Source organism: Mus caroli, chromosome 13 (genome assembly GCF_900094665.2).
Source record: "Mus caroli chromosome 13, CAROLI_EIJ_v1.1, whole genome shotgun sequence".
Lineage (NCBI taxonomy): Eukaryota > Metazoa > Chordata > Mammalia > Rodentia > Muridae > Mus > Mus caroli.
The window spans coordinates 83,965,453-83,980,249 of record NC_034582.1 but is presented as its reverse complement, the minus strand read 5'-3'; the positions used below and the strand labels follow the sequence as shown (position 1 = coordinate 83,980,249).

The window sequence follows — 14,797 nt, the reverse complement described above, 5'->3', positions numbered from 1 at the left end:
CAGTGAGTGCATATCAAGTGACTTCTTTTGTGATTGGGTTACCTCACTCAGGATGATATCCTCCAGATCAATCCGTTTGTCTAGGAATTTCATAAATTCATTGTTTTTAATAGCTGAGTAATACTCCATTGTGAAAGTGTACCACATTTTCTGTATCCATTCCTCTGTTGAGGGACATCTGGGTTCTTTCCGGCTTCTGGCTATTATAAATAGGGCTGCTATGAACATAGTGGAGCATGTGTCCTTATTACATGTTGGAACATCTTCTGGGTATATGTCCAGGAGAGGTATTGCTGGATCTAGTGGTAGTTCTATGTCCAGTTTTCTGAGAAACTGCCAGACTGATTTCCAGAGTGGTTGTACCAGCTTGCAATCCCACCAGCAATGGAGGAGTGTTCCTCTTTTTCCACATCCTCGCCAGCATCTGCTGTCACCTGAATTTTTGATCCTAACCATTCTGACTGGTGTGAGGTAGCCATCCTAATATTGAATAAAATTGACTTTCAACCTAAAGTTATCAAAAAAGATGAGGAGGGACACTTCATAATCATCAAAGGTAAAATTTACCAAGAAGAACTCTCAAATCTGAACATCTATGCTCCAAATGCAAGGGCATCCACATTCATTAAAAAAACTTTGGTAAAGCTCAAAATATGCATTGCATTGGATACAATAATAGTGGGAGACTGCAACTCGACACTCTCATCAATGGACAGATTCTGGAAACAGAAACTAAACAGAGAAACAGTGAAACTAGGAGAAGTTATGAAACAAATGGATTTAACTGATATCTACAGAACATTTTATCCTAAAGCAAAAGGATATACCTTCTTCTCAGCATCTCATGGTACCTTCTCCAAAATTGGCCATATAATCAGTCACAAAACAGGCCTCAACAGATACAAAAATATTGAAATAATCCCATGCATCCTATCAGATCACCACAGATGAAGGCTGATCTTCAATAATAACACAAATAATAGAAAGCCCACATACAAGTGGAAGCTGAACAACACTCTACTTAATGATAACTTGGTCAAGAAAGAAATAAAGAAAGAAATTAAAGACTTTTTAGAGTTTAAAGAAAATGAAGCCACAACATATCCAAACTTATGGGACACAATGAAAGCATTCCTAAGAGGAAAACTCACAGCTCTGAGTGCCTCCAAAAATATCTGAAGTGAGCATACACTTCATGAGCAGCTTGACAGCACACCTAAAATCTATAGAACAAAAGGAAGCAAATTCACCTGAGAGGAGTAGATGGCAGGAAATAATCAAACTCAGGGCTGAAATAAACCAAATAGAAACAAAAGAACTATAGAATCAACCAAACCAGGAGCTGCTTCTTTGATGAAATAAAAAAGATGGACAAACCCTTAGCCAGACTAACTAGATGGTACAGGGACAGTATCCTAATTAACAAAATCAGAAATGGAAATGGAGACATAACAGAATCTGAGGAAATCCAAAAAATTCATCAGACCCTACTACAAAAGTCTATACTCAAACCAACCTGAAAACCTAGATGAAATGAACAATTTTCTAGACAAATACCAGTATCAAAGTTAAATCAGGATCAGATTAACGATCTAAACAGTCCCATATCCTCTAAAGAAATAAACAGTCATTAATAGTCTCCCAACCAAAAAAAGCCCAGGACCTGATGGGTTTAGTGCAGAGTTCTATCAGAACTTCAAAGAGGACTTAATTCCAATACTTCTCAAATTATTCCACAAAATAGAAATAGAAGGTACTCTCCCCAATTCATTCTATGAAACCACAATTGCTCTGATACCTAAACCACACAAAGACCCAACAAAGAAAGAGAACTTCAGACCAATTTCCCTTAGTAATATTGATGGGAAAATACTCAATAAAGTTCTCACAAAGCGAATCCAAGAAAACATCAAAACAACCATCCATCATGATCAAGTAGGCTTTATTCCAGGGATGCAGGGATGGTTCAATATATGGAAATCCATCAACATATCCACTATGTAAACAAACTCAAAGACAAAAACCACATGATCATCTCATTAAATGCTGAGATAGCTTTTGATAAAAGCTGTGACACCCATTCATGATAAAAGTCTTGGAAAGGTCAGAAATTCAAGGCCCATAGCTAAACATAATAAAGGCAATATACAGCAAACCAGTAGCCAACATCAAACTAAACGGAGATAAAATTGAAGCAATCCCACTAAAATCGGGGACTAGACAAGGCTTCCTACTATCTCCCTACCTATTCAATATTAGTACTTGAGGTCTTAGGCAGAGCACTTAGAAGACAAAGGAGATCAAAGGAATAAAAATTGGAAAGGAAAAAGTCAAAATATCACTATTTCCAGATGATATGATAGTATATATAAGTGACCCCAAAAATTCCACCAGAGAACTCCTCAACCTGATAAACAACTTGAGTTAAGTAGCTGAATACAAAATTACCTCAAACAAATCAGTGGCTTTTCTCTACACAAAGGATAAACAGGCTGAGAAAGAAATTAGGGAAATGCCACCCTTCAAAATAGTCACAAGCAGTGTAAAATATGTTGATGTGACTCTAAGCAAGAAAGTGAAAGATCTTTATGAGAAGAACTTCAAGTCTCTGAAGAAAGAAATCGAAGAAGATCTCAGAAGATGCTGTGTGTGTGTGTGTCTTTGAAGGGAAGAAGCAAAGTGAGAAATGTGATTAATCTAAAAGAAAAAGCAATCAGAGAAGTGAGGAGGAGGACAATGAAAAGGAGAAAACAAGGAGGGTGAGGGGAAGGAGGAGAAGGAAGAGAAAGAGAAAGAATTCAAGCTGTCCCTCTAGACCCTGCTAGAAGCTGTATCTCTGAGCTCTTGTGACATACCTAACTGGTATTTGTGTGCTAGTCCAAAAAGCCTTTTTAGTCCCTTGTCCCATGCTTTCTTTCTCTCTCAGGTCAAGCTGGGAACTGTACAAGGGCACTTTCTTACATCTCATCCAAGCACTTCTACAGTATCCTTAAGACCAGATCTCATTTCACATCAAGGAGCTGAAGGGGTTTGCAGCCCCCTTGGAGGAACAACAATATGAACTAACCAGTAACCCCAGAGCCCCTGAGAGTAAACCACCAATCGAAAAAAAAAAAAAAAAAACCCACATGGAGAAACTCATGGCTCTAGCTGCATATGTAGCAGAGGATGGCCTAGTCGGTCATCAATGGGAGGAGAGGCCCTTGGTCCTGTGAATGTTCTATGCCCCAGTATAGGGGAATGCCTGGGCCAGGAAGCAGGAGTGAGTTGGTTGGGGAGCAGGGAGAAAGGGGAGAGGAAAGGGGATTTTCGGAGGGGAAAATGGGGTAACATTTGAAATGTAAATAAAGATAATATCCAATTAAAAAAAGAAAAATTAAAAGAAATATTACAAAAAAAGTATTAATGTACTCTTTCTTCTGGCAAATATACACTCATATTACTTTGGTGACCCTAATTATTTCGACTAGTTGCTAGTAGTTTTGTGCCTTGGCAAAGTCAGGACAGCTTGATTACTTGAGTTTCCAAGCTGTGGTCATTGGTTTGGAAATGAGTACTTGACCATGTCTAAAATAAATATATCTCATGGAGAATTTAAGAAGAAACCCTCTTCCTTGCTCTAGGCTGTATAATCAATGGGCAAAATATGAAATCACTTGCAGTCATGAATACCATGATTTAAAAAAAAACAATTCCTTGTGTTTCTTGTATGTGCTTACTATCTTCAGGTTGAATTTTCCTTCTAGAACCTTCTATAGGGCTGGAGTTGTAGATAAATGCAACTTAAATTTGGATTTTTCATGGAATGTCTTTTTTCATCTGTCTATTGTGATTGACCGTTTTGCTGTGTATAGTATTCTGGAATGGCACCTGTGGTCTCTTACAGTGGGTATGCCATTTTGACTTTTAGAGAGTCTCCATTGAGAACTCAGATGGTATTCAAGCAGCTCTGTTTTTATATGTTTCTTAGTGTTTTCCTCTAGCAGCTTTAAATATTTTTTCTTTGTTCTGTACATTTAATATTATGATTATTATGTGTTAAGTGGAATTTCTTTTCTGGTCCAGTCTCTTTGGTGTTATGTATTCTTTTTGTACCTTGATGAACACCTCCTTCTTTATGTTAAAGTTCTTTTCTTCTATGATTTTGTTGAATGCATTCTGTATTATTTTCTTTAAGGAATTGATTCATTTCCTCTTTAAGGACCACTGTGGGGTAATGGGCTATGCACAGATAGTCTGGTCTCCAGTCGAGCTGAGGTGTGGAACCCCAGAAAAACCCAGTGGTGATATAATTCACCTACGTGGGATGGTACGCCTTCCCTCATGTCTCTTGGAACCCTGGCTCCTGTCAAAGTTACCGCCCCTACAGCCCCCACAGGAGAAGTGTGTGGTTAGTAGTCACATAGACAATGTCCTAAGCTTCTGACCTTCACTCCTCACCAGTTACCTAGCAACAGTAAGGTAACAGCCCACCTTAAGAGGGGTTGTTCGGCCCCACCTCACTCTCTCCTCATGTTCTTCTCGTTCTTTCTTACTCTCTCCTCTCACTCTCTTACTCTCTTTCCCTCTTGCTCTCTCCCTCTTACTCTAGCCTTTCTTCTCTCTCTCCTTTTCCCCTTTCTCTCCTCTTGGCCATGGCCGGTCTCTCTCTCTCTTTCTACTTTTCTCTTTCCCTCTGCCTTGCTACAAAGCTTGAGAAGAGACTGGGGAGTTGGATTTGGAAGAAAAGAGACAGAGTGACTATCTCTCTGCATGGTTGCAAGTGCAGTCATAGATGGCCAACAGATGAACTCAGTGGCACCCTTGGGAGTTCCTTGTCCCAAAATGTCAAATCAGAGTTTTTCACTCTCTCTCTCTCTCTCCCTCCACTTACAGGTTACAGGTACTTTGTGTACATATTATGGCTTCCAGTTTGTGTTTTTATAGAAATTTTGAGTGGGCAAAGGACTATATATCTCTCCATAAATATTTGCTTCTAATGCCTTTTCCTGGGATCTTTTCCTTCCGCTTCTTTGTTTCGTCTTATTCCTATATGTCTACTTTTTATTTATGTTTTATTATATTTTATATTGTATCTATCATACTGGTATCCCTTAGAAGCATGTTTGTGTTCCAATGAGAGATAGAAAGGGGTTGGATCTGGACAGGAGGGGAGGTAGGAAAGAAGTGAAAGGAGTAGAGGGAGAAGAAACCATAATCAGGATAGATTGTATGAAAAAATCTATTTTGAGCAAAAGAAAAACAAAACAGACAAGCAAACATGTCATTAATCTCACTTATTCTGTTATAGTAGCATAAAATGAATTAAGGCTGGAGGGCTATACAGAATTCAAAGAACTTCTACTCAATGAAGAGTCCAACATTTTACCATCTTCTCTCATCTGTAACCTCAAGGAATTTTCTTTAGCTTTGAAGGTCATTATTTGAAAAATAGGCAAATATGGCAATCTGGAGACTGGAATTGGAGCCAAGAACACAGTGTAAGGCTGACCACACAGAGCCTGGGTTCTGCTGCACTCAGTTTCTGACAATGGGCAACTCATGCAACTTGCTAAGCTTATTTAGTGTGACTTTGCTCTTTTGTAAACAGAAGAATAACCAAATCAATCTAATTTGCTGATTTTCACAAGAAGGGGATAGCAAGTGGGAAATCTCGAATACAGTTTTTAGCATCATGGATGTGCAAATGTTAACTGTAATTATATTTCTTTCAAAAATTCTTTGAATTAAGCAATCAACAACAAAAACAAACTACATAATTCCTTTCTCACTCATCTTTTCTCTTGTGAGATCCATTAATTAGGTATCATACTCAGGAATCATGGATAAAAGAAATGTACTTCTATTTCTGTGATCTTATTTACCACCAATTTAAGGAAATTCTTGTGGCAGAACAAAATGGTTCCTGCCAGTCTTTATTTTTATCAAAAGACTATTTGGGAGAAGACAGATTCTCAAGGCAAAACATCAGGAATTATAATCATCCTTTTATTTTTTTCTTCATATATTGCTTTTTCATATACGATGACTTCTAACATATCTAGAAACATCTGGATTCTTTGATGGATCTTATAGTAACTGTTTTCCTTGAACTTGAAGATATAGTGTGTCTGATAAATAAACATTATAATAACTTTTGAAATACAGTTAGATATAATAAGAGGCAAACATGGAGTTTTCTATTATCTAAAAGCATCACTACTGTGGGTTGACTTTAGCTATTCTTCATATCCTAACAAGAAGATAGCAAACACTCAGCATAGGCTCTTGTGTAGGAGGATGTTAATGGGGAATGCTTGATCATAAGCCCTTTCTTTAGATTCTCTGGTTAATATAAAAGAAGTCTTTATCATGTAAGTGTTTCTGTGAAGCTTTTACATCTTCAACCTGTGTTACCCCAGATGAAGCATGTTTAACATTTACAGATTCAGACAAAAGGAAAAGATTTCAGCTAATTCAAAGAAAAAGTAAGAGAATTAAAAGAAGGAAATATACAGGAAAAACATTTTTGTGAGTTTTCATATTCTCTTACCAGAATTTTCCATTGACAAATCTTAATTCTAAGTATCTCAACTCTCATTGTAGTTCCAATCTGGATTCTAAACAATCAAAAGGCAAGATCTTATTACCTTTGTTGGCCAACATGCATTGCTTTAAACTCTGACCCATGTAAGGTTTTTTATTAGAGAAATAAGAATATTAATACAGGTTGGTACTTTAAATGGGTTTAATACAGAGAATGTACACCACTTAAATTAAAGTCATGTAATCACATATGATGTCCATGAAAGTGCCAGAGTTGAGTATAGTAGTATAATTCCATTTCCTTTGTTGTTGATTTAACTAAAGCAAAATGTTTTTATTTACCAAAGCAGAATTCAGTAATCTGCATTTTGATCAGCAGGCCAAACCAGATATTTTCTTGCCTCTAAGATCAGTACCTCTTGCATGGATTTGCTAGGAAGATAGAAGTTAAGGTGCTCCTTAGGGACTGCATAAATTAATAACAAAAGCTTGATATCTTTCAACAATCATTTTGGAGACTATTTTTTGTTGTTGTTTTTTGTTTTGTTTTGTTTTGTTTTTTGAGGCACAGTTTCTCTGTACAGCCCTGGCTGTCCTAGAACTCACTCTGTAGACCAGGCTGGCTTTGAATTCAGAAATATGCCCACCTCTGCCTCCCAAGTGCTGGGATTAAAGGCATGTGCCACCACTGCCCTGTTCATTTTGGAGACTATTATCTGGGGAAATAAGCATAACACATGGTCACCAATGGCAACAGCAACTGCAACATATTTATGAAGTTCAGATCTCTGATGAGTCCCCTTTCTAGATTAGCACAATAGAAAATAATCTGTCTTTAAGGCCAGAGGTCATTTTTCAAAGAATAATGCAGAAATTAACTCCTGCATCAAAGTAGGTGTCTTGCAGGGCAATGATAGACCATGGGGCTCAGTTTCCCATAGGAACTAGGATCCCTCATGTCCAGGTGCTGAAAAGTTAATATCTCTTGCAACTGCTATAAACTAATAACTCATTTATTTTGGCAGGTCAATTTAAAAAATCTATTCCCATTAGGTAGGTAGGTCTCATACTTGATCTACATGAAGCAAAACAAGAGCACAATGTTCCTCTCCTAGACCATATCTGTGCCCTCACCCAATAATAGTCCTCTTAAATATGTGTAGTAACTGCTTACTTAATAACCAGGCCATGTTTTCTTGCCTGTATATTCCATTTTTAATAACTGAAATCGTTCATTTTAATTCTGGACATGGCCATGTCTGTAGTACCATTAGAAACATTATAGAAGTCATCATAGAGGTAGAATAAAGCAACATTTGATGGACACCAGATTTGTTCTTACAGAGGAGGAATCAATATGATTGTCAAAGTTTTTACAAGCACAAAAATGTAAGTTGGGAGAAAATTTCCATGTTTTGAGAGTTTTCTTGTTGCTTCCTATACACATGCAGTGAACTGTATAGCTTCATAATGCTCCCCTCTCATTCACTTCACATAGATTTGTTTTTAGTAAATCTGGGGTAGTAGAACAAAACAATAGCATATTGGTTCAAGGTTCTTTAGAGCTAGGGAATGTGTCTTACAAGTACGATCATCTCTTAGCTCATTCTAGAAAACAAGGGATTTTACATTTGCTACTCTATTGCCTTACTTTTCAAATATCTTTTCTAATTTAGTTTTAAAGTATGTACCACCTTTACTTTTCACCCAAACTCATTAAAAATAAGTAGGAAGCATAATGACTTAGCCCTTTTACTGCAAACTTGTTCAGTACTTGGCTTTTTTGGTAGAAGGCAGGGATGTTTATCTTCTACCTGGGTAGGAAATAAAAAGTGGACTAATCTTCTCTCCTCACTGTTAAGAAGACATGACACCATCATAAGATGTGAATCCCACTGTTGCCAATGGAATAAATGAAAAGTTCTATGTTTTCATCCCTCACCCCCAAGCCTAGGATGTTTACTGTATGGCTTTGCAGCTCTTTACACCAGGAATGACTCTTACATAATACTCTTTCATCCTATGACTTGCTTGTTTTTGCCAATGGAATGTTAAAAGATGTGATGTTATAGACATTCAACACAGGTTGCCTTGTTGTCCTGAACTACTTACTCATTGATTCAATAAAATGAGAAAGAGTTAGACTGAACCTACTCTGAGTCTGGAAGTAAGAACATACATGCACAGATCAGACTAGTTAATTCCCAGGTGGCTAAATATGGAGATGAGTAAATGATTATTATAATTCACCAACTTTGGAGTTATGTTGGTGTGTAACTTGAGTTTGGTGAAAACTGACATATACTCACGATTCTGGGACTTTTACTCTAGAGTGCTTGATGCAGAGGAACAGAGATGGAGTAGAATTTATTCCATCCATAGAGGCTTCATATTTAGGGGAATGTAACAGACTGCTGATGACTGAGTCCAGCGTCCATCCAGTATATCAGTTTCATTGCTTGGATGAAGTTTCTACTATTCAGTTTTTATATAATTTTTCAACGGAGCGTGTTTCAAATATTTTCTGCGTATTTGGGCCCAAGTCAGGGACATTATTTTCAAATAAGTGTCAACTGAATCAGCTTGTGTTCCATTGGAATGACCAGACTGGAAGAAACTGGCTGAAAGTGGGGAAGGCAGAGATATTAGTCCATGGGCCCATAGTTCTATGGCAGGGTGTAAGGGCAATTTCTATATGCTGCAGGCAGGGTTTGCATTTTATGGTTTTGAGAACTGTAAATTATCCACAGCATCACACAGAACATCCGAGAAAGGGAGTAGTTGAGAAAAATGTGATGCAAGAGGACTAAATGACAGAAATATTTTAAATTAGACATTGTCTTTATCAAAATTTGGAAATGAATGAATGACGCCACCTTGGCATTTTCTCTCATTTTCTAACTCTGGATACTTAGACATCCTTCTGAAGTTCCAGGAACTCCCAATTAAGGAAAAGTTGAATAAATTGTTAAGGCAAATAAATATTTCATCTGATAGGCACACATTCTCTAGAATACAATTCTTCAATATAACATCTAGTAAGTTTCAGTAACAAAATTATAAAAAAAATGAATCTTCAAAACCAAACTTAATTACTACAAAATCATCCATACAGTCTTTCTTTTTTTCTTTTACTAGTTCATCTTTTTTTTTTTTTTTTTTTGGTGTGTGTGTCTGAATCTTGGACACACTCCAGGTTGCAAGTCTCAGAGTGTACAAAATTGAACGGCATAATAAATACCAGATTTACCAGTATTTTGTAAGGTATGGAAAAAGCATGGAGAGATGTTTGCCATAAACCAGAAAAATCAGAGAAACTTATAAATTTGCAAGTTTTATTCCATGTAACCCCAGAGAAATGACTTTCATTTTATTCAAGATATATATGATTAAGTTTCGCCATTCAAAATATAATCTCATTTGGTTGGCATTAATTTAGTATTTAGTACAAGGCGCTTAGTTCTAGAAGTGGATCATACTGTTATATGTGTAAAACCTTCCTTGACTAGTATATACATTTTAAGTTTATTATCTTTTGCCTTTATACAAAGTCCTTGGCAGAGTATTCTTAACGCATATATTTTAGAGACAACGGAGTCTGTTTCTTGTCAGTTCTAAATGTAAATGATTTTCTTTTCCCGATGGTTGAAGTCAAGGCATTAGAGAGTAAATTCAGACCATTTGTGTTTCTCCAAAGAATTAAGAATTTACATGACACATAGAAGTTTACTAAATAGTGTCCATACTGGATTTCCAAAAGCAAATACAGATTGGCCACCCTTAAAAGACTTTCAATTAATATGATACATACACTGAGTTGCAGGAGTAGGTGTGGGGGGATGGAGGGGGAAAACAGGACAGAGAAGATACAAGAAGCTTTCCCATCTTCCTGAGACTAAAACAAAGGAAGAAAGGGCTGGAGAGATGGCTAAGTGGTCAAAAGTGTTTACTGCTGGTTAAGAGTGCTGGCTGCTCCTTAAGGGTATGATATCAGTTCGTAGCACCCATGTCTTCAGGTAGCTCACAACTGCTTGTTATTTTAGCTCCAGGAGACCCAATGCCCCATTCTGGCTTTTGTGAACATCTACACATTCATTCACTCAAACAAACACACACACACACACACGCACATGCACACATGAAATTAAATAGTAATAATAAAAAGAACAACAAGGCAAGCAAGAATCTGATGGTCAGAAAATATCAAGCATATAAAAATAAGGACATGGAATTCAAACGAACTTACTTGCCACTAATCTTACCATGGTTTTTCTTCAAAAGCATGTATCATAAACGTTAAAGAAATAAATTCACTGCTACTTCCCCCACTTCTGGATAAAATCATTAACATGGAAAACTACCCTTTTGCAGTTATATAATTGTACATGTGCCATAGGTTACATAGCCTCATACACACAAAGTTGTACTCTGAGGGTCTATAATCAACCAACCAATCAACCAACCATCCAACCAACCAACCAATTAATCTTACCAACCAATGTTCTTTTCTGTCAAAACTTTATTTCATATTTAATGATTATGTCAATACTGCATCTCATAGATTAAAAAATTATTAACTTCAGGGCTGGAGAGATGGCTGAGTGGTTAAGAGCATTGACGACTCTTCCAGAGTTCCTGAGTACAATTCTCAGCAATCACATGGTGGCTTACAACCATAATTGGAGATCCAATTCCTTCTTCTGGTGTCTCTGAAGAAAGTGAAGGAATACTCACATACATAAAATAAATAAATCAATCTTTAGAAATTGGTAACTTCAACGAAGTAACTAGATCCCCTCAGTATTATTTAAATGGAGATTTGGCCCCACTGCATTGTGGATGTGTAACAAACTAGACACAAAGGCCGTTAAGACATGTCAATTGGCATTCAGGCTGTTGCTCACAATGAATCACACTCCACCTCTGCTCACCCATGAAGCTCTGGTGTCTGTTATTCTATCTCCATCAGACTCCAAGACTTTCTAGTCTTTGCTTCATCCTGGCAACCATTTATTTCCTACTAAGAGCTTCACAAACCAAGTAAACCTCCACTTTGTGAAATGTCCTGCAAATCGGACGTGGGTTTGAATATGGTGTTCTAGCTATTGAGTCCCTTTTCTAATGCATGTCCTACATCATACAGACACTCAAGATGAGGAGAGGGAATTAGTTAAATTGCACTGTCCCCTATTTTATTACAAGTTTATGAAATATAAATGTTAAGCATTTATATTTTGTGACTACAAGTTATATATTTGGTGAAGTGTAATTATCCAACTAACCCCAACCCCCCGAGGAGCTAAGTTAACAGTCTTCCTCATGTATATAGCTCATCCTGGGTCCTACCCAGACAGTGGAAATGAGGTATCATTTTTTAAAGTACTTGTGCGAAATTACTCTTGAAGACACTAATATGATTTGATTTATGCTACTTTTTAAGTATGCCATTTCCAGAGTGGAAACAATTTGTGATTAATAACAAATTTGCTTAAATTACAACCTATAGTAGAATGCTCTGAAATTATTTTATATGGTATAATAGCAAATTTCTTAAGTTGTGCATAAATGTTTATGACATTGCTAGGTGGAAGGAGGATAAAGGTCAGGCCATTATGGCCAATTTCATTTTATTTGGTGAAAATAATTTAAAAAATCTTTATAGATGTCTCTGCATAATTAACAGTACATTGTACTGTTACTAGAAATCCTTTTCTCTTAGTGTACATTTTGTACATTTTCTGTAAACCAAAGATTTTAATTTTTTTAATGTGAAAAAAAGTCATGTTACAAAAGTTGTACTATGTTATTCTAAAGGAGGCCCATTGAACCCTTTCTTTCTTGAGCATGGGGTTTGAGATTCTGAGGGAAGTAGGAATCAATCATCTTTTACCTAGTAATTCATGCCATTCTAGGGCAGAAATGTTAGTCTATGTCCTTGGATAACAGCAAATACAAATAACGGAAGGCAGAGAAATATGGAAAACATTAAGCCATTGAAATCCTAACAGTACTTTTTCTGTTGTCTCCTACATCTTCTTTCAGGTTGTTCTGGATATCCTCTTTGCACAGTATAGTCCACAAGTAAGCTCATTCTTATGAATACTCTTAAGAAGCCCATCCATTTACCCTACTGAAGCAACTCCTGTTATAATCACAGGTCTGTTGTGACTTATAATAGATCAAAGTAAGCCCTCACGAAATGTTAGGGAGATAAATCACTGGGTACATTTTACAAATGTAGAAATTCAGCTACAATGAGATTTTCCCAGAATTTATCTTGGACAAAGAAAACCAAAACCTGAAGCAGAGACTGAAGAGAAGGCCATCCAGAGACTGTCCCACCTAGGGATCCATTCCATCTACAGAGACCAAACCCAGACACTATTGCTGATGCCAAGAAGTGCTTGTTGACAGGAGCCTGGTATGGCTGTCTCCTGAGAGGCTGTCAGAGCCTGACCAATACAGATGCAGATGGGATGCTTGTAGTCAGCCTTTGAACAGAGTATGAGGACCACAATGGAGGAATTAGGGAAAGACTGAAGGGCTTTGCAACCTATAGGAAGAACAAAACCAACTAACTAGATCCCCCTCCCTCCTGCCCAGAGCTCCCAGGGATTAAACCACCAACCAAAGAGTACACATGGAGGGACCCATGGTTCCAGCTGCATATGTACCAGAGGATTGCCTTATCTGGCATCAATGGGATGGGAGACCCTTGGTCTTGTGGAGGTTTGATGCCCCTGCATAGGGAAATGCTAGGAAGGTGAGTTGGGAGTGGGTGGGTGAGCTCCCTCATATAAGCTGGTGGGAGGGGAGATTGGATAGGGAGTTTGTGGATGGGGAAAACACGAAGGGAGGATAACATTTGAAATGTAAATACCCACACCCACACCTACCCACACCCTGTTCTTCCTCCAAGAGCTCTTTGTCCATAATTTGGAAACTGCTGGGAAATAGTAGAGACTAGTACATAGCAACACTTTCTATAAATCCAGGGCTCTCAAGGCTGGGAATGATTTTGTCATCTTCTCCAAACCAGTGATGAGACTTTTTTCTAAACTTGACCTACCACTTGAACTGTGGTTCCCTGCTGCCGTGTTGCCTCATGCACATGGATAGGAGCTGCACATATCTTTCAGGCTGAATGCCTATACCTCACTCTCATGACACTTTCCGGCCTTTGTGTCTGTGACTGCATGTGCTTTATTGAAAGGAGAATGTGTTGGCTAGGCTATGTGGATAAGAGTAGAAGACACCCAGAGTACTTGCTCTCTTAAAGTTATATACAAATTAAGCTTGATTTTAAGGGTAACATTTGTTTTCTGAGAGCCAACTTTTTCTCTGATTACATGATGAAAGGATGACAAATCTGGATGAAGCAGAAAAGGTCCCCATGGGATAGATGGAGTGTTTCAGAAGAACATTTTGAAAGTGACTGAGGAATGGGTGACACATGACCCAGGTAACAGATTCTGCAGCTGCTGATGGCACATGCCAGCACCAGGATCTTCCAGTGACCATTTAGTCCCTTGCAACTCCACCAGGTGTGATAAGCAGCATATCCAAGACCATTTATCACTCTGTTAGACTTTTTCATAGCCCCTGTTTCCTGGCTGGGTTATTTATGCAACATTTCTCCACATGGGAAAGCCCAGCTGCTAAAGTTTTAGAATCAGGAATAAGAACACATTTTTATTAGCTCTTTCATCTTGTCTACAGTGTTTTTCTTCGTTTAAATAATGATAGCAGCATGCTAGCTCCTCCGCTGTAACTCTGTGTAATTTTGGAGGGCAGAATGTTCATTTCTTCGTTCTGGAGTTCCAGAAGGAGGCTTGTATCACAATAGATATGAATTCAGCATGGGATACGTAGAGGTACCACAACAGAGTTTCAGATTAGTGATACCAGAAGGGAGGCAAGAGTTTAGTAGTAAAAGATGAGATAAAAGTTGCGCTCTCAGGACCCCGTCAACTTGGTTACGAAGTATGTTTGTACAATTGCCTTCCTTCTACAGCTCTGGCAAGCATGGGCCACAGCAGAATATGAAATGTGTTCAGCAAGATGAAGCAGCTCATACACAATACCAGAGACCTGCAGTTACTGTAATTTGCGAGAGGAAAACACTTGAGCCTGCAATAATTCTATCTTCCCTTTGGTCTTTTTAGCTGACTGATGGGCCAGATCTGGTCAACCCTAATATAAAGGGTGCTGGCTTCTTTTCTAAGAATATCTCTTGTATGAAGGCCAGAATAAGAACAAAAACTGGTTTCAG

The 14,797-nt window shown here is 37.8% G+C and overlaps 1 long non-coding RNA gene across 1 annotated transcript in view; it reads left to right on the top strand.

Annotated features, from left to right (window-relative positions):
- The window catches only part of LOC115032933, a 30,624-nt gene extending 17,909 nt beyond the window's left edge, over positions 1-12,715 (top strand). The window contains exon 4 of the long non-coding RNA XR_003838573.1: positions 12,568-12,715. This is a non-coding gene — a long non-coding RNA (uncharacterized LOC115032933). The remainder of the gene's footprint in view (positions 1-12,567) is intronic.
- Positions 12,716-14,797: the final 2,082 nt, after the last annotated feature.